Raw genomic sequence first — 24,439 nt, 5'->3', positions numbered from 1 at the left:
CACTCCTGCTAGCTCTACATCCTGCGATGGAAAGAAACCACAAGCCAGTGTGCCATTTAACAATTGTGATGCTAATCTCTTTGTCCTTTTGTGTCTCAAAGCTAGCACACTCTGTATTTCACCTGGGTAATCTGTTATGTAACATCACCTAGAAACAGCTTTCTGCTTTCTCTCACTCCGGCAGGCTCCCCATCCCTTCCACCTTTGTGAATCATTTTGTTGATCAGAGACTCATTATCATTATTGATTAAACTTTGCCATCTCAGTTTGATGTCGGTGAATACCTTGCTCATTTTAATCTGTCTCAAGACCATGTTTTATGCTTACTATGTTTTAATTTGTCCCTGGATCGTGTTTGCCTGATGCTAATATAAAGATTGAGGACTCTCTTGGGGTGGTTTGTGACTGACACCAAAAAGTGTTTGAAAATATATGGATGGTCCTTTAGGATAAGCCTTGAGAATTGCAAAGAGAACTTCTCAGTGACAATTTCTTGGGCTGTTGCCTTGAAACTAGACTCATAAACAAAGGCAGGGAATAAATTTCTATAGTAAAACCTATAAAGTATTTACATGCTTTAACTCAGGGATGACTTTTTTCTTCTTTACCTGAATCTTGAATATTTTTCTCTTTCTGCTGTAATTCAAGCCACCCCTCTGACCTCTTCTCTAATCTTGACTTAAAGAAATAATTGACCTCTGCCCTATACCAGTTTTGTTAGATTTCTTGAGCCCAAAGTTGTATCACATGTTATAAATATGATGCCATTTTTGTAATATTTTATTTTGAAATAATTTCATATTTACAGAAAGGTTGCAAGAATGGAACAATAAACTGCTCTGCTCTTTGTACTTGGGGGTCCCCGACTGTGATCCTTTTACTGTATTTGCTAACTGATAATGACCATTTTTTGTTCTCTGAATTCTTGCTAGTTCACTACCTGATTAGAACCTGGAAATCTAAATGTGCAGTGTTTAAGGTTATGATGAGAGAGCCAGGGTTGAAGTGAGGTAACTGCTATTGGAGGAAACACCGGAAAGTTTGTAACAATGTCTCCTGTGCTATTTGCCTCAACTAAGAACTCCAGAAACAGTGCTTCAGTGACTCCAGTTTCTTCTGAGGTGCTCTAAATGCCTTGCTTTCCAAATAAGCACCAATATTTCTCTTCCCTTATATGTTGGTGACAAATAACAGTGTTTCTATTTAAGTGGCTAACAATGATGCAAAAAATAAAGTCAAGTGCTAGCCTCACCCCATGGGGGACATTACATGGAAATGGGCAGTGCATTTCCTAAGGCTGCCCATTGAAGACCTGGCTGAGGAGGTTTCTGGGGTCTCCCTGCCAACCCATAGGTCATGCAGTTGGAGATAATGTCAGCAAAGTGGCAGATTGCCAGCCCTCTATGCGGTGTGCACTGATCCTGAAGGGTGCAGCCCTTGACTTTCCTGCCTGGCCTGGGAGGGAAAATGAGTAATGTGATTTGAATTGGCAAAACCCCACGATTTTCACTTTAAAAGGGATCTTTTATTCTTGAGTTGAAGCCAATTGAAATGCCCCAAGCCTGGACCTTTTTATTCAGACAAGAACAATGAGATCAATTTTCAACAGAAAATGAGGGAAAGGGAGAGGGAGAGAGAGAGATGGCAGCTGAGGTAATAGGCTATAAAGGACAAAGTCTGAAATTAAATATTATGGCTTAAATAGTGCTGTAATTCAAGCCACCCCTCGGCCCCCCTTCCCCAATCTTGCATTAAAGAAATAAAACAAAAAAACTCCTGGCCACAAAATGGAAGACAATCTTTTTCTAATAGAAGAAAATTCTCTCTGCAACATGAATTTGAGCTATAGCTATTTGATTTCTATGGAGATAAAGAGGCAGAGAAGTTAGTGCTGTTTGGAAGGGAATGTAAATGTGGTGTTAAGGAGCAAGGAAGCAAACTTCATGCATACTGGCTTATTAGAACTTGCTGTATTTTATTCTGTTTTCATTGAGCAGCAGAACCCAGGCAGGAAGCTTTTTATTTAATTTTTAGGGCAATTAGGGAAAGGAAACCCAGGCGGAGTGCCTTAGACTGCTCATTACCTTCTGGCGGACAGAAGGAGAGTGCATCTTTTAAATGTTAAGATCAGATTATTTATAAGTTTCACTTTGAGATGCAAGGGCATGGGAGAAACGACAATTCGATTAACAGAGGAAGCAGCCTTATGTACACAGCTGGTTTTGTCTCTGTAATAGGTCAGAGTCTGAAGAGCAGCATATCTTAGTCTCTTCCTGGAAAGGACAGCTTCTGGGGAACCAGTAAGGTGTTTTTTTTTTTTTTTTTAAAGGAAACAGCTTTTAGACATCCCGCTCTCTGCCCCCATCTTTTAGCAGATGTTGTGCTGGGGGTTGGTGCTCCTAGATCTTGTTCTGCTCTGCTGTAAGGACGGTTCTAATTCTGCATCATTCCTGGAACGAGTTACTGACTCCCCTAGAAGTAGCTGGAAGCCTCTGATATTGGTAATTTCGTTATTCTAAGTAACATAGTATCTTGGATTATTTTGTAAAACGAATGCATCTAGATATGAGTGAGTTCACAGTCATCTCATTTTTCTGGCAATAATGGTTGACCAGTTGCTTCATCACAGGGACAGGCTAACCTGAATTTTCTTAAAAAAATAAAAAAATGCTCAATGTTCTTCCCGAGAGTTTGTAATAACTTTCTTTGTGGAGTTCTCTGAAGTCTCTATTTATTAACAGACTTTTAGTTAAAAAGAGTAGGAATTAACATTTGCTGGTTTAATAACAAAGGGACAAAGGGACTTTGGAGTCATTCCCTGAATGCAGGAAAGAGCAGCCCACCTAGTCCCAAGAAACCAGGGTCACCAAGGGACCTCTCTGTAGCAGCAGTGTGCGGCTCTGTTCTCTGAATGGTGGCATTAACATGACTCTCTTTGGTTTCAGGCTGCAGTTTCTAATTCCTGATAACAGTTCCCGGAAAAGAGAATCCTTCTTCCAAGATTTTTTTTTTTAATTTTAATTTTTTTTTAAGAGACAGGGTCTCACTGTGTTAGCCAGGCTGACCTCAAACTCCTGGGCTCAAGCGATCCTCTTGCATCAGTCTCTTGAGTAGCTGGGATGACAGACACACACCACTGCACCTGGCTCTTTCAGCTTCCATCAAGTGTTCTCTTGAGGATCTGTCAGCTGTGGGTAGGGATGGGAGAGAGTCGCATAGATCAGCCATGGCTGCTGCCCACTGCTCCCAAGTGTGCTGCAGTTCTTACGGTGTGGAAGCTTGTAGGATAGGAAGCCCCTTAAGAGTTGTCTATTATACCTGGCTAGTTTTTGTGTATAAGGGAAACAATTTGTGATCTAAAATCCCAGCAGACCCACTTCTGAATCCTCAAGAAGTGGCAGAACTTCCCTTTGGAATAGAAGAGCTATTTGGCTGTGAACAAAAGATAAGCTTCAGGGAAAGGCTGGAGACTCAAAAGATTAAGAAAAGAAACTACACTGCCTTTATCAATAAAACAGGAATTTGGAAGTTGCCAGGGACTGGTCAGGGAAAAAGAAGCCCAGCTATGATGAGGACACAAGAATTTACACTGAGCATACAGTAAGCAAGCACAGGTGGTGGGTATGGTGAAGGCCATTTATAATACAAGTGTCTCATATATTTTCTCCCATACTTGAGATTGAACCCAGGGGTATTCTACCCCTGAGCTACCTCCTTAGACCTTTTTATTTTATTTTTTAAAATTTGAGATAGGATCTTGCTGAGTATCCCAGGCTGGCCTCGAACTTGTGATTCTCCTGTCTCAGCCTCTCAAGTCACTGTAATTACAGGCATATGCCATTGTGACTGGCTAATATCCGGTTTTTAATTTAGTATGCTGGGGAGCACCGCAACATAGCTCTCTGTCCCTCCCCAGACCTTAGTAGATGTTTGACCTATGCCTACCTTCAATTTGTTAGTATTTCAGGTGGAAAAGGAGTTGATTGTGTGATTCAGCTTCTTGTTACTGTAACAAAAACCCAACACAATCAACTTAGACTGAGAAAATATTTATTTTGGCTCATCATATTGGAGGTTTCAGTCCATGAATGTTGGTTGTGTTGCTTTGGGCCTGTGGTGAGGCAGCACATCATGCTGGGGGTATGTGGCAAAAGTGTTTACCTCATATCTGGGACATAAAAGGAGGAATCTGCTGGGGTCCCAACATCTCCTTTAAAGGCACATCCTCAATGACTTAAACCTCCCACTAGGCTCCACCTCTTAAAGGTGCTACCACTTACACATAGTGCCAAACTGGGGAACAAGTCTTTAACATACAGTCCTGTGGGGGAACCTTCCAGATCCAGCCATAGCAGTGAAGTAGTTTGAAGGATATAGCAAAAGGAATTCTTGAAACCAGAGGCAAGTAAGAGAACAAGATTCCTCTCTCCCTTTCTGAAGAATCTCAAGAGAGTTTGGGAGGAACAGCTAATTTTCTCATCTGGGCGGAGGAACTAGGTTGGGAGTTTAGACATACTTATTTGAATTTTAAATAAAATTAGAAATTATCTAATTTCTAATTTTAGATGACTCCAGCTGAGTGTAAGGATAGATGAATAAGGACCATGTATTTTTTGAAATGATATGAATGTGGTAATGTGGAGGGATTTTTAGATTGTCTTTTAGCGTTCGATCTTGAGCCTCAAACCCTGTTACTGTAATGGCAGGAATCTGGATGCAGCCTCACAGTGGGGGTGGACGGCAGCTGAAGCCTCTTGAGAACTTCTATCAGGTAAATGGCTCACTGTGATGAATCTTAACCACCTGTGTCCAGGGTAGCTCTGTCTTAACCTTCTCAGGATTCCCACTGACCCTCTGGCTGCCATTCATGTCTGACATAAATCCAGAGAAGAAGTAAAACAGTCCTGTAGAAAATTCAAGTTAGTATGTAGTTCTGAAAAAAGTGCTTTACTTCATCAGTTTTCAATTTTTCATTGTATAGAAGACATTGATGAAATTTCAGGTGCCATTTTTAAAGTGCCAAGAGAATCAAGATAGTCCCTCCAGGGTAATGAGTTCCTGATGTCTTCATTTATTCATTCATTCTTTTAGCAAGGGTATATTTAATACATATAATGCTTTAGAAAGATGCTGGGTGCTGAGTGCATAAAAAGGCAGGCATTTAAGTAAGGTATTAAAATACTGAGATAAATGCCAGAGAAGGCTGCATAAAATGCTAAAGGGAACTTGAAGAACTGTCAAATAAAATAGTTATGCCTAACATTGGGGACAGGATAAGATGGGCAAAGAGGAGACAGTTTGACTATACTTTACTCCACCTTTTTTTCTTCATTTTTGTTTGTTTTTGGTACCAGGGGTTGAACCCAAGGATGCTTAACCATTGAGCTACATCCCCAAATCTTTTTTAATTTTTTTTTTTAAATTTTGAGACAGGTCCTCACTAAGTTGCTTAGGGCCTTTCTAAGTTGCTGAAGCTCACTTTGAATCTGTGACCCTCCTGCTTCAGCTTCCTGAGTTGCTGGGATTACAGTTATGCACCACTATGCCCAGCTCCCTACCTTTTATTTTTTAAATTTTTTTTAATTTTTTTTTATTGGTTGTTCACAACATTACAAAGCTCTTGACATATCATATTTCATACATTAGAATCAAGTGGGTTATGAACTCCCATTTTTACCCCAAATACAGATTGCAGAATCACATCGGTTACACATCCACCTTTTTACATACTGCCATATTAGTGACTGCTGTATTCTGCTACCTTTCCTATCCTCTACTATCCTCCCTCTCCTCCCCTCCCATCTTCTCTCTCTACCCCATCTACTGTAATTCATTTCCCTCCATGTTTATTATCCTGTTCCCCTCTCAACCTCTTATATGTAATTTTGTATAACAATGAGGGTCTCCCTCCATTTCCATGCAATTTCCCTTTTTTCTCCCTTTCCCTCCCACCTCATGTCTCTGTTTAATGTTAATCTTTTCTTCCTGCTCTTCCTCCCTGCTCTGTTCTTAGTTACTCTCATTATATCAAAGAAGACATTTGGTATTTGTTTTTTAGGGATTGGCTAGCTTCACTAAGCATAATCTGCTCTAGTGCCATCCATTTCCCTGCAAATTCCATGATTTTGTCATTTTTTAGTGCTGCGTAATACTCCATGGTGTATAAATGCCACATTTTTTTACCCATTCATCTATTGAAGGGCATCTGGGTTGATTCCACAGTCTAGCAATTGTGAATTGTGCTGCTATGAACATCGATGTGCCAGTATCCCTGTAGTGCACTCTTTTAAGGTCTTCAGGGAATAGTCCAAGAAGGGCAATAGCTGGGTCAAATGGTGGTTCCATTCCCAGCTTTCCCAGGAATCTCCATACTGCTTTCCAAATTGGCCGCACCTGTTTGCAGTCCCACCAGCAATGTACAAGAGTACCCTTTTCCCCACATCCTCGCCAGCACTCATTGTTGTTTGACTTCATCATGGCTGCCAATCTTACTGGAGTGAGATGGTATCTTAGGGTGGTTTTGATTTGCATTTCTCTGACTGCTAGAGATAGTGAGCATTTTTTCATGTACTTGTTGATTGATTGTATGTCCTCCTCTGTGAAGTGTTTGTTCATGTCCTTGGCCCATTTGTTGATTGGGTTATTTGTTTTCTTATTGTCTAATTTTTTGAGTTCTTTGTATACTCTGGATATTAGAGCTCTATCTGAAGTGTGAGGAGTAAAAATTTGTTCCCAGGATGTAGGCTCCCTATTTACCTCTCTTATTGTTTCTCTTGCTGAGAAAAAACTTTTCAGTTTAAGAAAATCCCATTTGTTGATTCTTGTTATTAACTCTTGTGCTATGGGTGCCCTATTAAGGAATTTGGAACCCGACCCCACAATATGTAGATCGGAGCCAACTTTTTCTTCTATCAGACGCAGAGTCTCTGATTTGATATCTAGCTCCTTGATCCACTTTGAGTTGACTCTTGTGCATGGCGAGAGGAGGGGATTCAGTTTCATTTTGTTGCATATGGATTTCCAGTTTTCCCAACACCATTTGTTGAAGATGCTATCCTTCCTCCATTGCATGCTTTTAGCTCCTTTATCAAATATAAGATAGTTGTAGCTATGTGGATTAGTCTCTGTGTCCTCTATTCTGTACCATTGGTCCACCCGCCTGTTTTGGTACCAGTACCATGCTGTTTTTGTCACTATTGCTCTGTAATATAGTTTGAAATCTGGTATCGCTATACCACCTGATTCACACTTCCTGCTTAGAATTGTTTTTGCTATTCTGGGTCTTTTATTTTTCCACATGAATTTCTTGATTGCTTTATCTATTTCTACAAGAAATGCCATTGGGATTTTGATTGGCATTGCATTAAACCTATAGAGAACTTTTGGTAATATCGCCATTTTGATGATGTTAGTTCTGCCTATCCATGAACAGGGTATATTTTTCCATCTTCTAATATCCTCTTCTATTTCTCTCTTTAGGGTTCTGTAGTTTTCATTGTATAAGTCTTTCACCTCTTTTGTTAGGTTGATTCCCAAGTATTTTATTTTTTTTGAGGATATTGTGAATGGAGTGTTTTTCCTCATTTCCGTTTCAGAAGTTTTGTCGCTGATATACAGAAATGCTTTTGATTTATGTGTGTTGATTTTATATCCTGCCACTTTGCTGAATTCATTTATTAGTTCTAGTAGTTTTTTTGTAGACCCTTTTGTGTCTTCTAGGTATAGAATCATGTCATCTGCAAATAGTGATAATTTAAGTTCTTCTTTTCCTATTTTTATGCCTTTAATTTCTTTCGTCTAATTGCTCTGGCCAGTGTTTCGAGAACTATATTGAATAGAAGTAGTGATAGGGGGCATCCCTGTCTTGTTCCAGATTTTAGAGGGAATGCCTTCATTTTTTCTCCATTCAGAATGATGCTAGCCTGAGGCTTAGCATAGATAGCTTTTACAATGTTGAGGTAAGTTCCTGTTATCCCTAATTTTTCTAATGTTTTGAACATAAAGGGATGCTGTACTTTGTCAAATGCTTTTTCTGCGTCTATCGAGATGATCATATGGTTCTTATCTTTAAGTCTATTGATGTGGTGAATAACATTTATTGATTTCCGTATATTGAACCATCCTTGCATCCCAGGGATGAATCCTACTTGAACATGGTGCACAATTTTTTTGATGTGTCTTTGTATCCGATTCGCCAGAATTTTATTGAGGATTTTTGCATCTAGGTTCATCAGAGATATTGGTCTGTAGTTTTCGTTCTTTGAGGTGTCTTTGTCTGGTTTCGGAATCAGGGTGATGTTGGCCTCATAGAATGAATTTGGTAGAGCTCCCTCTTTTTCTATTTCCTGAAATAACTTGAAAAGTATTGGTATTAATTCTTCTTTAAAGGTTTTGTAAAACTCCGCTGTGTACCCATCCGGTCCTGGGCTTTTCTTGGTTGGTAGTCTTTTGATTGCTTCTTCTATTTCATCCATTGATATTGGTCTGTTTAAATTGTGTGTATCCTCCTGACTCAGTCTGGGCAAGTCATATGACCTAAGAAATTTATCAATGTCTTCACTATCTTCTATTTATTGGAATATAGGTTTTCAAAATAATTTCTAATTGTCTTCTGTATTTCTGTAGCATCTGTTGTGATATTGCCTTTTTCATCTCGTATGTTAGTAATTTGAGTTCTCTCTCTTCTTCTCTTCGTTAGCATTCCTAAGGGTCTGTCCATCTTATTTATTTTTTCAAAGAATCAACTTTTTGTTTTGTTAATTTTTTCAATAGTTTCTTTTGTTTCAATTTCGTTGATTTCCGCTCTGATTTTAATTATTTCTTGCCTTCTGCTATATTTGCTGTTGTTTTGCTCTTCCTTTTCTAGGGCTTTGAGATGAAGTGTGAGCTCATTTATTTGTTGGTTTTTCCTTTTTTTGAGGAATGACCTCCAGGCGATGAGTTTCCCTCTTAAAACTGCTTTCATTGTGTCCCATAGATTCCGATATGTTGTGTCTGTATTTTCATTTATCTCTAAGAATTTTTTGATTTCCTCCTTTATGTCTTCTGTAACCCATTGATCATTCAGTAACATATTGTTCATTTTCCATGTGATGTAGGATTTTTCCTTCCTTCTTTTATCATTGATTTCCAGTTTCATTCCATTATGATCAGATAAAATGCATGGTATTATCTCCACCCCTTTATATTTACTGAGGGTTGCCCTATGGCATAATATATGGTCTATTTTTGAGAAGGATCCATGTGCTGCTGAGAAAAAAGTATAGCCACTTGATGTTGGTTGATATATTCTATATATGTCAGTTAAGTCTAGGTTATTGATTGTGATATTGAGGTCAATAGTTTCTTTATTCAACTTTTGTTTGGAGGATCTGTCCAATGGTGAGAGAGGTGTGTTGAAGTCACCCATAATTATTGTGTTGTGGTCTATTTGATTCTTGAACTTGAGGAGAGTTTGTTTTATGAACGTCGCAGTCCCATTATTTGGTGCATAAATATTGATAATTGTTATGTCTTGTTGGTGAATGGTTCCCTTTAACAGTATATAATGTCCTTCCTTATCCCTTTTGATTTACTTAGTCTTGAAGTCGATTTTATTCAATATGAGAATGGCCACCCCTGCTTGCTTACGAGGACCGTGTGCATGGTATATTTTTTCCCAACCTTTCACCTTGAGCCTATGTATGTCTTTTCCAATCAGATGTGTCTCCTGGAGGCAGCATATTGTTGGATTTGTTTTTTTAATCCATGTTACCAGCCTATGTTGCTTTATTGGAGAGTTTAAGCCATTACCGTTTAGAGTTACTATTGATATATGGTTTGTGCTTCCTGCCATGTTTGATTATTTATCTCTTTTTTTTTTTCTAATTTAGTTTGTTTCTCCATGATTAGCTTTCCCCCCATCCTCTGTCTTTACCGAGGCACTTCCCACTGATGGTTTTGGTTATTTTTTTTCATTTCTTCCTCGTGTAGTGTTTTGCTCAAGACGCTTTGCAATGCTGGTTTTCTGGCTACAAATTCTTTTAGCTTTTGTTTATCACGAAAGATTTTTATTTCGTTGTCGTACCTGAAGCTTAATTTTGCTGGATACAGAATTCTTGGTTGGCATCCATTGTCTTTCAGTGTTTGAAATACGTTGTTCCAGGATCTTCTCGCTTTCAGCGTCTGTGATGAAAAATCTGTTGTTAACCTTATTGGTTTACCCCTAAATGTGATCTGCCTCCTTTCTCTTGTAGCCTTTAATATTTTCTCTTTGTTCTGTATATTGGATCTCTTCATAACAATGTGTCTTGGTGTTGGTCTATTGTGATTTTTTGTGCTCGGTGTCCTGTATGCATCTACAATTTGTATATCTGTTTCCTTTTTTATTTCTGGAAAGTTTTCTGTAATTATTTCATTCAGCAGTTTACTCATTCCCTTGGTATGAATCTCTGTACCTTCCTCTATCCTGATGACTTGTAAGTTTGGTTTTTTTATGTTATCCCAAATGTCTTGGATGTTTTTCTTGTGATTTTTTACCAGTCTATCTGAGTTGGCTAGACTCTTTTCAACATGATATATTTTGTCTTCATTATCTGACGTTCTGGCTTCTACTTGTTCCACTGTGTTAGTGATACTCTCAATTGAGTTTTTAATTTGGTTTATCGTTTCCTTCATTTCTAGAATTATTGTTTGATTTTTTTTATAATCTCTATCTCCTGATAAAGATGCTTAATTTCTTCTTTTATCTGTTTATGTAATTCATTTTCAATGTGATCTTTAAGGTTCCTTTCCATCTGTCTAAGGTATTCCTTGAATTCTTTATATGGCCATTTTTCTGATGACTCTGGGTCCTCCTGAATATTTAGGCTGTCCTTCATTGTTTATACTCCTTTTCTTCCTTGCTTTTTAATGCTCATGTTACTTCTTGTTCTGTTTGACTGCTGAGTTACTGTTTACTCTTATAAATTTATTTGATGCTTGGGAGGAGAGATATTAGAAGGGAAGGGAATAAGTCACTAAAGAGAATGAGTGTAGGTAGGTGGAATTCAAGGAAGGGGGAATAAGAAAATTGAAACGAAATGAAAAGACAAAAGAAAAAAAGTAAAAAGAAAGAAAGAAAAAATGAAAAAACAAAAATTTAAAACCAAAAAAAAAATTATAATGATAATAAAAAAATGGAAATTAAAGTTTAAAAAATAGTAGTAATAATAATAAAATAAAAAGAATTAAAAAGTTGAAACCATTAATAAAAAAGTTAAAGAACAACAACAACATCAACAACAAAAATGAAAATAAAATTAAAAAATACTAATAATAATCATAAAAAAATTAATAATAATAAATGCAGTCATAGACCTTGATTAACTTCTCTTCTAGTAGGTGGAGCTATGCCCACTGGGCCAAGCTTCTCTTCTTGATAGGTGGGATCCAATCACTGTGCATCAGCTCTTCCTCCCAGACTGTGCGGGTCTCCAATCCTGAGTGCCTAGGGCCTTCTCTTGTGTTTCCTCAAGCCAGGCCCCGCTCACCTGTGACACTCACCACAATACTGGCTACACGCCAGGTCTGCTGCTCGTGGGAGCCTTGTTTTCATGGATGCCTGGGCACACCGTTTCTGTTTGCCTCCCTCAGACCCTAAGTTTGTATAGCTTGGGCCTGAGGACCCCCAGCGAATTTGTTTGCCCTCAGGTAGCAACTCCCCTGGTAGCTGGTGCAAGGGACCTCTGTTGTCAGCACTGGTGGGAACGGTAGCCGGAAGTTCTGCGCCGCTAGTCCCGCGTCACTCCAGATTCCCTCCGTCTGGCTACCGTGCTCGGTTGGCTTTTACCTCTGTGAGTTCAGGCGGGCTGACTAGTTATTTCAGCGGGATCGTCAGTGCTGAGTCCCGAGAAGCAGGCGAACCAGAGCTAGAATGCAGCCAATCCGGGCTCGGTGTGTTCTGAGAAGGCCAGACTGTTTGCCCCGGATCCACTTCAGCTCTACATTGCCTAGTGGTCCTGAGCAAACAGCATTTTGATAGTTTACTTCTCCCTATGCCCGCGCAGCTGAAGGGGTTAGAGACTTGATCTCTCCGTGTCCGTTGCCATTTTGGATCACTTAGATTTTAAATTGTCACTCATCAGCTGTTCCATTTTACTCGGCGGGTCGGCGGCTTACTCGTGCCGTGAAGAGTCTGCTCTAAGGTGCTCTGCAGGAAGTGGCCTACCTTTTAGTTTTTAATCACTTATCGGAATATGTATCTCTGTTTCTTATTGCTTCCAGTTTCTTATGCCATTCCTTTGAAGATATTGTTTTTGTTAGAGAAATCTCATTTTAAAAGGTGGTTTCCTTATTTATTTATGCTAGCATTTAAAGTATGAATTCCTAGCCATTAGAATAAATTTCAAGATCAGGCCTAGAAATATAACTGTAGTTACAAAAACAATATTGTTCTACTGATAACTTCAAAAGTCCAGATTACCAATTTAGACTCTCTTACCACTAGCTTTGTTAGCTCATTATATGTACTTTAGAATGAATAAATTCCACACTGTTGAGCATACATCTAACACTGGTTTTCAAAGTCTTCCTGTTTTTGTTCTGAACTGGTGACTTGTGTTTGGGGTAATCACAAATCTATTATCTTTGATTCATATCTCAAATGCAAACAGTAAATTCTAAGTTGTGGTTTCAGTCAGACTAGTTTGGTAGCAAGAGAATAATCTGACTCAAACCATTTGTAGTGGATGCTGTGGTGTGCCACCCACATCCCCCCTGTAGGACTGAGAGTTTTGCACCTCTAGCTGCTGGGAGTGTCGGCTCCATGTGGCTCAAGCTGAGTTTCTCGCTAAGAAAAGAGATTTTTCCTCAGCAGATTGTATCATTCAATTGCCTCATTCAGATTGTATCTCCTTGTATGTATTAGCTGGTTGTTATGGGAGGAAAAATGCTTGGCTATGTTGCCTCCACAGGGGACAATTCTGAAGGGTTACCAGTAGCATTGAACAATAAACACCATTCCAATATAGCTCCTGGCTGCTTGGCTTTGGTGGAGATGGATTGTCTGAGCCTGTCATGGGCTGGGTTTGGAGAGATTCATATGTTGTTGTTGAGTGGGATCAGCAATAATGTGTCAAAAGAACATCCAAGATCAGCTATGACAAAGGTCAGACGGCTTGAGGAAGCCTGCAACCCCATGTCAATCACCACTCTTGTCCTGATTTTAATCCTTTGGCTCACTTTCATGACCCTAAAGTCATGAAAGAAGAAAAGGCTCTAGCTCAGTTTATGGATTAACTGGCTTTGTACATAGATGCAAGATGAGAATAGACTGCTGCTTCCTTGCCACACCACTCATTTGTGGCCCTAAAACAGCAATAAAGGCAGATCCTTACAGAGATCATCATGTCTATTAAGAAATGGCCCATCTGGTTAGGCTATATCTAGATGCCTGACTTACTCTTTTTTTAAAAAAATTATTTATTTGTTCTAATTTGCTATACATGGTAGCAGAATGCATTTCAATTCATAGTACATATAGAGCACCATTTTTCATGTCTCTGTACACAAAGTATATTCACACCATTCGTGTCTTCATACATGTACTTAGGGTAATAATGTCCATCTCATTCCACTGTCTTTCTTACCCCCATGCCCCCCTCCTTTCCTCTCCCTCCCCTTTGCCCTATTTAAAGTTCCTCCATTCCTCCCATGCACCACTCCCCTACCCATTATGGATTAGCATCCACATAGCAGAGAAAACATTCAGCCTTTGGTTTTTGGGGGATTGGCTTACTTCACCTATCATAATATTCTCCAACTCCATCCATTTAACTGCAAATGCCATGATTTTATTCTCTTTTAATGCTGAGTAATATTCCATCGTGTGTGTGTGTGTGTATATATGTGTGTGTATGTGTGTGTGTGTGTGTGTATCTATCTAACAGTTTCTTTATCCATTCATCTACTGAAGGGCCTTTAGGTTGGTTCCACAATTTAGCTATTGTGAATTGTGCTGCTATAAACATTGATGTGGTTGTGTCACTGAAGTATGCTGTTTTTAAGTCCTTTGGGTATAAACTGAGGAGTGGGATAGCTGGGTCAAATGGTGGTTCCATTCCCAGTTTTCCAAGGAATCTCCATACTGCTTTCCATATTGGTTGCAGCAATTTGCAGTCCCACCAGCGGTGTGCCTTTTCCCCTACACCCGTATTCTTAATAGCTGCCATTCTGACTAGAGAGAGATGAAATTTTAAAGTAGTTTTGGATTTGCATTTCTGGAATTGCTAGAGATGTTGAACATTTTGTCATATGTTTGTTGATTGATTGTATATCATCTTCTGAGAAGTGTCTGTTCAGTTCCTTGGCCCACTTATTTATTGGGTTATTTGTTTTTTTGATGTTAAGGGATGTTAAGATTTTTGGGCTGGGGATATAGCTCAGCTGGTATAGTAGATTTTTGAGTTCTTTATATATCCTAGATTAGTGCTCTATATGATGTGGGTGTGGTAAAAATTTGCTCCCAAAATTTAGGCTCTCTATTCACCTCACTGTTTCTTTTTCTGAGAAGAAGCTTTTCAGTTTTAATCCATACCATTTATTGATTCTTGATTTCAATTCTTGTGCTATAGGAGTCTTATTAAAGAATTCAAGGCCTAATCCAACACGATGAAGATTTGGGCCCACTTTTTCTTCTATTAGGGGAAAGGTCTCTGGTTTAATTCCTAGGTCTTTGATCCACTTTTAGTTGAATTTTGTGCATGGTGAGAGATAGGGGCTTAATTTCATTTTGCTGCATGTGGATTTCCAGTTTTCCCAGCACCATTTGTTGAAGAGGCTATCTTTTCTCCAATATATGTTTTTGGTGCCTTTGTCTAATATGAGATGAATGTATTTATGTGGGTTTGTTTCTGTGTCCTTTATTCTGTACCATTGGTCTACAAGTCTATTTTGGTACCAATACCATGCAGTTTTTGTCACTATTGCTCTGCAATATAGTTTAAGTTCTGGTATAGTGATGCCACCTGTTTCACTCTTCTTGCTAAGGATTGCTTTGGCTATTCTGGGTCTCTTATTTTTCCAGATGAATTTCAAAACTGCTTTTTCTATTTCTGTGAGAAATGTCTTGGGATTTTTATTGGAATTGCATTAAATATGTATAGTGCTTTTGGTAGTATGGTCATTTAGACAATATTAATTCTGCCTATCCAAGAACAAGGGAGATCTTTCCATCTGACTTACTCTTTAAGCAGGGACTACAAAGGAGAAAGGCTGGAAAATCAGGAACAAGGAGGTTGGAGCATGTGGAAATAGATACAAAGTATGAAGGTCTTTGCATCTATGCTAGTGCTTACTAGAGAACATCACTACAGAAGATATAGTAACAACCAAATGGATGGAATGACCTGACAGTTAGTATCAGAGATATCGTGTCATTTCCCAAATGCTGGTCAGAAGGCACAAGGAAGCCTACAATAAAATAAATAGTTATTGCCAATAAAATAGTTATTGTGACAGAGGTGGAAGCTATTCACGGGCCTGAAGCATGGACTTCAACTCACAGAGGTCCATCTAGCTATGGTTGCTGCTGATGTGCTAGCCATCCAAATCAACGCTGAGCCCCCAGTATGGCTCTGTCTCCTTAGAAGACCAATAACCCATTTGACACCAGGTTGATTACATCTTTCTACTGTGAAAAGGAAAACTGTTCATCTTTATTGGAGATGACATTATCTAAGTATGAATTTGTTTTTCTTTTTTGCAGGACATCTCTAAATTAGGGCTAATACAATGTTTGATATATCAATATGGTACCCCATATTGTATCATCTCAGATCAAAGGACCCACTTTATAGTAAAAAAGATTGACGGTGGTCACATGACCATGGAATCCTATTGTCCTTTAACATACTTTGCTACATAGAATGTCCTGGTCCAATAGAGTGATGGAATGAAATGTTGAAGCCTCAGCTCAGGTGCCAGCTTAAAGATGAAGTCCTTTGAGGACAAGGCACTGTTCTCCAGTGTGTCTATATATATTAGTCCATGACTAGTCTGGGAAATAGAGATCATCCTGTTTATGATAACTCTCAGTGATTCACTTGGATCATCTGTGACTCCTACTTCTGATATTTTAGCTATTGAACATTTCCGTCAGGGGACACATAGAGAACTCTAAATTTTAGCTAGAACTACCACATGGTCTCTTTGGACTTCCAGCTTTTAGGGGCCAGTAGACAAGAAAGGGAAGTTGGCCTTGATCATTAAGATGAGGTAGAGAGGCTGTTTGCTGACAGCAACAGGGAAGAAAACATTTAACATTCAGATGATCCACCAAGGCATCTCTTGATATGCCCCTGCTCAGTTTTCAGGATAGTTGTGCAAGTTCTGAGACCATGGACTGAAAATGGCCTGGTGTCTAGGGGCTCAGATTCCTCAGGGATGAGGGTTCAGACTGCCCCAAGAAATAAGCTTCTCAGATCACAGAGCTTTGAGATAAGCAGTAGACAAGGAAGAAGATGGATCCTAGTTTTTGTCTCAACATTGGCGGCATTGGTTGTTCTAATCTATTCTTTAGTAAGTTCCCAGGGAAAAAAAAGACCAATTCAAATTCTGAAGGACTTCTTTCCAGGTTGGGTGAACTGACTGTATGGTGTCAATAGAGCTAACTGGTAGAAAGGGCAGACTTTAGTGGATGTTCTGGTGAGCTTCTCAGCTGGATTTGACAGGACCGAGGCACTTGTTCCCCAGTTGCTAGGAGTATTGATGTTGAGGACATTTCTATGGAGATTTTCCTTGCCAGTAGGAGCTAATTCGCCCAAGTTACTTACCCTTGCTGGAAAAAGTTTTGCAATTGACAAATCCGTGGAGGACTTATATTCCTGGGGCTGTACTTGAATATTAAATTTTTGGACTAAAAAAATTGTTTGGCTATCAGCTCAGCTTTTTATTGTGGGGCCTATTTATTGTGAAGTGCCCTTTTATAAGGCAGGCATAGATACACTCAATTAGTGGAAATGTTGTGATAAGTAAATAATAGAAGTAACATGCGGATGCCTGGCATACAGTTAGACTTCAACAGATGGTACAGATGGGAGGTATTGTAGTTTTTTTTTTTTTTTTCATTACTTGCTATCCGTCAGTCTGGGAAACTTTTTTTCATTTTAATTGTATTTGAGTGGTAAACCTTTGACACTTTTTCAAGAAGAGAGATTTGCTTTGGAAGCTGTCAGCTGGTGTTTTCCACCTCTTTGCTCTTAGGTCTGTATTCAGTGATTTTCATTTTCTAGGGTTAAATGAGGACACCAAAATATTGTTAGCATAGCATATACTTCTAAGACTTTTGGTTCTATTTGGTTAAGTGCTTTATGATCCATTTTATTTGTTACTTCTAACATAGCCCTACGAGGTAGGTGATTATTTTTATTTTTACTCCCTGGATAGTTTTTAATTAGCTTAAGTAAGTTCATGCAACCTCAATAAGGTCAGTGGTAGAGCTTAAGTTTAATTCCTTCAAATTCTAGAATTTTACCTGGTCTCCTGGGCCTTGCCATTTCTTTTGATTTCTGTGTTTTTGACATGGTTGTAGATGTGAGCTGTTGTTCAAAAGGAAAAAGCAAAGAAATCTATATGAGTTTTTAATGAAAGCAGTTAAATCAAGCAAGACTCCATCAGTTCAGCATTAAATTACATTGATTTATTTTTTTTAAGTTTTAGTTTATAAATGCCACTTTCCTGAGTTTACATACTTGTTCCATATTTTTCTTTACAAATTCATTGTCAGACCACTCAAATAATTTTAATATTTAGTATTTGCCTCCATGCAAATCGATTTCTTATCAAAGAGTTGTGGAATCTTTTCCTTGGCAAATCTTTTTCTTCTGCTTTTGGGACAATGTCAAATTCTGTGCTCTTTTTACCTTCTATTGAAGGAAATGAGAGAATTTCAGAGGTAATGCATTTGGAAATGCTGCTAATACTACATAATGCCATGCAATTTTGAGATCTTAAAATGAAGCCATGGCTCTTTAAAAGCCTGAGAGAAGGGATTTTCAGGAAGAGGTTTTTAGAAGTCCTAGGCAAGACCTTTGCAACTCAGTTTTACGAAAAGGCAGCAGTTCTTGTTTTACCCCTTTCTACTCCCTTGTCCTGAGATATAGAGTCATCCACTTCCAAATCTTTCGCTACATATTTCTAAATAATCAGCAAATAATGCTATTTCTTGATTATTTTCATTTCTAAACATTATCTAATGAAATGGACTGTATCAAACTTTTTAGAGATGCATATTAGCTCTCTTTTACTGTGTAGCAAATTACTCCCATACTGAAATGCTTTCTTTGACAACCCTTTTCTCACCATTTCTCTGGGTCCGGAATGTGAATGCATCTTGGTTGGCTATCACTGGCTCAAGGTCTCCCATGAAGCTGCAGGTAAAGCTTTTATCTGGAGCTTCGATTTCACCTGGAGGCTCATTTAGAAGAGGAACTGATTTCCAGTTCATTCAGGTGGCTCTTGGAGAAATCAAGCTTCTTGTGGGTTGTTGGACAGATGGTGGCTGAAGACCTCCCTCCAGTCTTGACCTGGTGAGTCTCTGCATGAGGCAGCCATGATATGGCATCTAGTTTCTCTCAGAAGGAGCAAGGGTAAGTTGGAACCCCATCCTGAGTTTTTTTCTAATTTAACCTCATCTCATGTGTCTGAGGATCAGTAAGTTCAGCTCACACTAACCCAGGACCTGAATATCAGAAAGTAGCCATCATTAGGAGTCATCTTAGAAGCTTCCTTTTATAGTTTATTCTCTGGATCCCCAGTATAATTCACATCTATCCTACATGCAAAATCCTCTACTCCCAACCAATATCACCCAGGGTTTTATCTCCTTATAGCATCAGTTCAAATTCCAGGATCTTATAAACTCATATCTGGGTGTAGAATGGACTTATCAGCTATCTTTCTGTAAGTACAAACACATATCTTTGCAATCTATACCTGTGAGTTTAAAGAAACAAACTGCCCCTCATGCTCCACATCTAATGTACAATGGTGGAACAGACTTAATCTCTCTGTTATAAACATTTCTGCTTAAAGAAAGGGGAAAGTGAAAATCACAAGGGAGTCATTGCTTGATGGAATTCTGGAATTAAGTGAAGCAAATGCTTTAAGATTAATAGGTCTTATGACATGAAATAATTTTTCATTGTGTTTGCATCTGCTCTCTGGGTTCTTGGTTCTATGTCTGCCAAATTTCCTTTCTCATGAAGGTACCTTGGTTACATTTAGTAGTTTTTTCCTCTTGCCCAGGGTTTTGACTGTTCCAAACACTGTCCATGGCATAGACTCTTCCTTCATCTCCTAATTCCTTGTGCCACCAGTTTTTTTTTTTTAAATCAAAATTTCAGGCTAATGAGTCTGTTTGGTAGAATCCAGGACACATTGACTCACAAGGGAAGTTGGGGAAGTACTTGAAAATCTTCACTGTTCACAGGTGGAATTCTAAGTCTTCTAAGACTCAAAATATCAACATTTCCTCACATAAGAGAGAACTTTAGTCAAAAGAATGAGTAGCAACAAATGCATTTGTTAAACACCAAAGAGGACTATTGGATCATCTTTTATTCCTTTGACTGATTATTATCTAGTTTGTGATCCCTCTATCTTGCTTCTGGGTATATATCCAAAGGAAATGAAGTCACCATAGTAAAGAGATGGTGCAGGCACATGTTTATTTTATCACTATTATAATAACTAAGATATGGAATCAACCTAGGTGCCTGTCGATCAGTACACACACACACACACACACACACACACACACACACACACTCACACACACATACACATGATGGAATGCTATTTGCCACATAGAAGAATGAAATTCTGTCTTTTGAGCAAAGTGAATGGAATTGGATAACATTAGGTTATGTGAAATAAGCTAGATACCAAAAGACAAGTATCACATATGTATGGAAGATTAAAAAAAAGTCAATCTGAATGTAAAATAATGATTACTAGAGGTCAGGGTGGGTTAAAGGAATGATGGATTTGAACAGTGCATGCTGTATGCATAAGTAGGAATATCAATATGAAACCCATTAATGTGTACAATTAATAAATGTTAGTCAAGAATGAAGTAAAATATATAAAATGCATTTGCTTACATATTTATCTTTAAAGTGTACTGATTTTTACACTGATACTTTTCAAAAATTTATTATATTTTGTTTTAGATAAAACAAAGATAAAGCTCAACAAAGCATCATTGTTAAATAAAAAGGAAACATTTTAACTGGAAGCTCATGTACTTGTGAAGTAGATTTTTTTTTTTAAAAAAACTAATATTTGTGTTCAGTGTCTTTCTGTGAGGAACTCTCTAGTCAAAGTACACAGGAAGATTTTGTGATTTGGTTGGTCTGTACTCACTCAGAGATTCCTTTGAGACAACATTTATAGCTTATCATCCATGATGACTGTGATTGACATAAGATTGACCTTTGGGAAGAGATGTCTATTGGTGCATTTTAGATAGAGGCAATTGTATGTATTGCTTAAGTGCTTATAAAGCCTAGAATTATAGGTAGATTTCATTCCTCTATGATCTGTTACTGAGAAATTGGAAATTTAAGTTTCTAAAGAGTTTCTGCTTAAAAAAAAAACTTTTAGATTTTATAGGTCAGATAAGACTAATATGAAACTTTCTGTTCATTGCTCTATTTCTAGACTGTGCTGTGAAAAAATAGATTACAGATTACCATCCTTATTAAAGACCTTTGACTTACAAATTTAGCAGTTTTTATTAAACTTTTTAGAATATGCTTCCCTGATTTTTCTAGGCTCTTAGACAAATGAAACATACTTTCTTGAATATAAGAACAGAAAGTATTTTTCTGCAATATGATAGGAGACATTTTCCCCCAATTAAAAAAAATTATACTAAAATACACTTAACATACACTTTGCTATCTTCAGCATTTTAAGTGTACAGTTCAGTGGTATTATGTAAATTCACATTGTTGTGTAACTATCAGTACCACTCATCTTCAGAACTCTTTTCATCTTGCAAAAGTGAAACTCTGAACCCATTAAACAATAACTTCCAATTCCCCTGTTCCCTAAACCATCTCAACAACCATTTTACCATTTTTCTCAATGATTTTTGACTAGTCTAAATACCTCATAAAAGGAAAATCAGACTGCTTGTTTTCCAAGTGGTTTATTTCTCTTAGCACAATGTCTTCAAGGTTCATCTCTATTGTAGCTTATGTAGGATTTCTTTCCTTTTTGAAACTGAATAGTATTCCATTTTATGTAAAATGTTTTGCTTATGTATTTGTCAATGGACACCTGAGTTGCTCTTGCATATTAGCTGTGAATAATGCTACTTAGGAACATGGGTCTACAAAACATCTCTTTGAGAGACAGTGGCTTTGCTTCATTACTTTGTGTTAATTGCTCGACACTAGCTTCTACTGGAGCGACATTCATAATTTATATAATAACAAGTTATGTTGATTATATTATCTAGAGTTTCTATAGAAAAGAAAACTTCAAATGATGCAAGGTATTTTGATGAAGCAAATTCTTCACTCAAAGATGTGTGTGTGTGTGGGTGGGTGAAGGGAGTTTAAGGGGAGTAACAAGGAGTGCTGAGATACCTAGACATGCACAATGTGGGAAGCAATTAGCATCTTTAGTTCTGAATGAGCAAGGAGAGGAGATAGTGTCAATAGGACCCCAGTGAGATCTGTAGGCAAGGAGAAAGAAATAGACAGGAGCTGAGCTCATAAAAGGATGCAGTCATTGCCAAAAAGGAGGCCTAAAGTGAGCAAACATGGGGATGAAGCATCACAACCTCTTTTTCCTCCTGCTTTATAATTTTTTGTCAATAAGTCCTGTAGATTTAGCCCAAGTAGAAGTCAGTTGGCAAGACCCAGCCATCCAGGGTGATGCAATCTATAAAATTGAGTAAGGTGATCAGTTAGTCTTATGGGGAAGGAGCAGGTCAGGAAAGGACAGGGTAATTAGGGAAGGGCTTTTCTTTGGAGAAACATTTTCAAATCTTAGAATTTAGCAGTAAGGATATGTGGCTTACTTTTTTCTTACAATGAAAGACATCTTATTCGGTTTATTCTCTCTTCTGAGATGCAAGGAAGTGGAGAACATGTTATTTCTGCTTTGTTTTTCATAGCAATGTGCCTTCAGAGACTGGATAAGTAGAATGACCAGAAATAGATTATTTCACCCTATGTATCAAAAGACATGAGCATTTTAAATTAGCTTATATTAAGCCCACTTCCAAGAAAGAATTGAAGGCCGCTGTATATAAGGTGCATTCATAGTTTCTGTCCTGGCCAGTATTCATGCATGCATGAAGAGAAATGCTGACAGAGAAGAAAGTTAACTGAAACCAGAGAATCTGTCAAGATGATGAAAAATGGGTTGTATTGGCTCTAGACACACAGCATGACCAGATGGTGCATTAGAGATTGTTTGAAGAAGTTTTCTTAAAGGAGGTTTGATTGAATAAAATTATTTTGTAATGTGCAGGATGCAAAAGGTGGTATATTTATGTGCATGACTAGGGGAGAGATGTAAAGGGAAGGGAGAAGAATACTAGTGCAGGCCACATGCAGGGAAAATGTATGAATACCTAAGGGTTTTCCATTATCTAGGAGGGTAAGTGATATTCTCAAGAAACCCATGGGGCGAGAATCTATATTCATAGAAACTTCCCCTACTCTTTTTTTTTTTTGACACCTTTTCTTCATCTTTGCAGAACTTCCATCAATATCTCATCAATTCTCCATTTCTCTAGGAGGGCAATACCAGAGGACAGGCAATTACAAAACTGGATTTGCACATAAGGGAGTTAGAGATAGACTTAGATTCTGACCCAAACTTAGATTTCAACAAAACTTTCTGCCTCCTGAGTTTACTGCTGAATAAGGAGATTTCGCTGCTTTTCATTGCACTTACACTACATCTGCCCTTTTGATGTAAACACGCATGTCTATCACATCTTTCCAAAGCAATTTGCCACAAGTGACCCCATTTCAAAGCAATGTTTGTTTAGAGGAGGTAGTTTACCTTGGCAAAGTTTTCTAAATAATTCATAGAGGGTTTCTAGTAACTGAGAAAGAAATGTTTGTCTCAATGCATGAAAAATGAGTAGCCAAGGTCTATTTTTACCTAGACAAAAAGGATAATCATTAAAAGGTATAATATTATAACTGAATTTAGAAATAAATGAAGTCAATTTCATAATGCCATTGTCTGTTAACAAGAGATGGCAAATAATTCCAAAAGGCTTTCTAAATGAGAATTGCTCCACCGCTTGGAAGTCTAAGTCTACTGGTGATAGATTGTTGAGAAATTTTGCTCATGTATAATTATATGCTCAGTGAACATTTTAACAATATGTGACTCTCCTGCTTACTTACAATTTTATAATAAAAATAAAAAAGTGGAAAGGGAAAAATGCAAGAAATACTGGTAATCACAGAAGATGCTGCTAGTTGATCTCAGCCACTCACAACCTATATGACTAGTTAGAACCATTCTGAATAAAAAAATTTATAATTCTGGATAACAATGAAACAGAATTAAGCCTGCAACATTTGTCTTAGTAAAATTTATTTTTTGATGTCCCTAAATATATAGGCTAACCATAACTCTTTATTTACCATGACTTTTAAAAATGGATTATAAAAAAGTCAATCCTCAAGCAAATCAAATTTTATGTGAATAATTATGCATTTTCTGGATTTATCCCAGTGTACATGTGACAGTCTCTCAGTATCTTGAAACTGCCAAAAGCTTTATGCATTTTTGTTTTTTTGGTTTTTGGGCCACTGCTGTTACCTTTTTCTCTCCCTGTGACCTGCCTTCACCTGGATAAATTGTGCTCCTCCTGGATCCCCTCCAAAACTGAATTAAGTGACTATGAATGAACACTTACAATGTGAAAACTGTATGTCTATGTCAGAATGAGCTAGTTTTATAATAGTAATAAATAACCCCAAATCCTCAGTAGGTTTAGTGTAACAAATCTTTAATTCTCCCCTAAAGTTCACATCCAACGCTGGTTTGTGGGAAGTTTCTGCTCATTGTCACTACTCAGGGGTCCTGTCAATGGAAGCTTTACTTTATATACACATCCATGATCACTGCAGTGGTGAATTATGCCCTGGCTCCTAAAGTCTCCTCTGGAAATCACACATCACTGCTACTTATATAGCATTGGCCACAGGAAGTTACATGGCCACCCTTGCCTGACTTCAGTATTTGTGGAATAGCACTGGTTACTACCAAATGGCACAGTGGTCAAGAGAAAGGGTCTGGCATCCACTGTGTCTGACCCTCACCGGGTGTAATTTGGGACATGTTAATTAATTTTTCTTTGTTCTCAGTTCCTCTTCTGTAGAATGGTGTTCATGTTTGCACGTCCTTATTGGGTGTTAAAAATTAAGTGAGTTAATAC

Source organism: Spermophilus citellus, assembly GCF_964194105.1.
Source record: "Spermophilus citellus genome assembly, chromosome: 8".
NCBI lineage: Eukaryota > Metazoa > Chordata > Mammalia > Rodentia > Sciuridae > Spermophilus > Spermophilus citellus.
The sequence above is the reverse complement of the archived record's forward strand: the minus strand, read 5'-3'. Positions refer to the sequence as shown.